This window comes from Pundamilia nyererei, unplaced genomic scaffold (assembly GCF_000239375.1).
Source record: "Pundamilia nyererei isolate P.nyererei 1_Seehausen unplaced genomic scaffold, PunNye1.0 scaffold00001, whole genome shotgun sequence".
NCBI classification, from domain to species: domain Eukaryota; kingdom Metazoa; phylum Chordata; class Actinopteri; order Cichliformes; family Cichlidae; genus Pundamilia; species Pundamilia nyererei.
In genome coordinates this window covers 3,216,177-3,217,751 of record NW_005187402.1, presented here as the reverse complement: position 1 = coordinate 3,217,751, position 1,575 = coordinate 3,216,177, and positions in this window count along the sequence as shown.

Genomic DNA, 1,575 nt, shown 5'->3' with positions numbered 1-1,575 from the left:
GCCAGCATCAGCTGACCCAGAGCCTAAAACCTTGGATCTGAATCAACGCCGTCTGATAGATGCTTATTGGGAGATTCTGAAGCATGTTAGACTTAGTGGTGTAAGCACAAAAGACAAGTGTAAAGTGTTCAGTAAGTGGAGGTGTGTGTAATCTCTGGCCTATTTTATATCTCCTTTTATATCCTTATTACAAAGAGTTTGTAATAAGGATATAAAACTGTCTTTGGAGAATGGTAAAGCTGGGAGTCTAATGAAAACAAACAAAAAGAGCTGCATGGCTTTCATTTTATTTATTTATTTTAAAGAAATGGGCCCCTAGATATATGTAATCAGGACTTTTTACAGGTGAAAACTTAATGTGTCGATGATCTTTGCTAGACATGCTAAGCAGGAGAAATGTTCTTGGTACTATATCTGTGATGTGTACATATTAGCAGAGAACTCTGAATACGCACATTTCAGTCATTTAACGGTTTCAGGTTAGCATGATTGGATTGAGGATTTAAAGATCAGTGATGTTCCTTCTACCCAAGTGGTTGGTTTATAGCTTTGGACAGTACTGTGTTATCTGAGGGGGTTTCAAAATTCTGACAGCATGAGTTTTAATCTATAAGTAAGAACCAAATTAACTACAGTTTGGGAATATTTGGCATGTTTTAACAGACATGGATGCATCTGTGTGGACTTTCTGCTTCTTGAAAGTAGAGTCCGACTGATCCAGGATTTTTAAGAGAAGTACTGATATTTGGGGATTTAAAAATCTGATACAGACCAATCAGACATTTGTTATGTGTAGTTACTCTGCTCAGATCAGCTGGTTGTTTGTCTCATCACCAACTCTTACAAAGTGCCTTCTAATGAACAAACTCATAACACAGTTGAAGGTCGCTTCTCCCATTTCTTCCCATTTCCATTTATTGGCAGTTATAAATGCAAACACCAGCAGATCAGTAAATAGCGCACACTGGCTGCCTGAAAACTTCTGTGTGAAGAGTGTAACACTTTAAATTGCCAGTTTGCCAACATCTCTGCTCAGTACACTTATCGGTTTGTTTCCCTCGCTCTGTTTAACCTTTCTCAGTTTAATACACATACAGTTAAACAGAATTTTAAGTATAGACTGCTGTAAAAGCTTTAGTGTGTCTATCGTCCATGTAACATGCATATGAAATCCGGTCATGTAAAAAAAAAAAAAGAAAAAAAAAAAGCAGTGTTAGGAGCTGTCAGGCCTTAAATGTGCAACAGTGTAGTTTACTGCTGCAAAAAACAAACAACTTCTATAATAAACTTCATAATAAACATTGTGAACTACCGGTACATTCATGAGTATTCCATCGAGCTCAGAAGAACTGAAATAGTCAGAACTCTGTTGAACAAAGTCATGATCCAGTCTTTAAATTATAGAATAGAATAGAATAGAATAGAATAATCCTTTAATTGTCCCACAAGGGGAAATTTGGTTGTAACAGCAGCCAAAAAGACAGATATACAAACAAACAGTGCACAGGACATGGAACAGAAACATACACAATTTTTACATATTTACATCAAGGACAGTGGTTACTATATACAGAG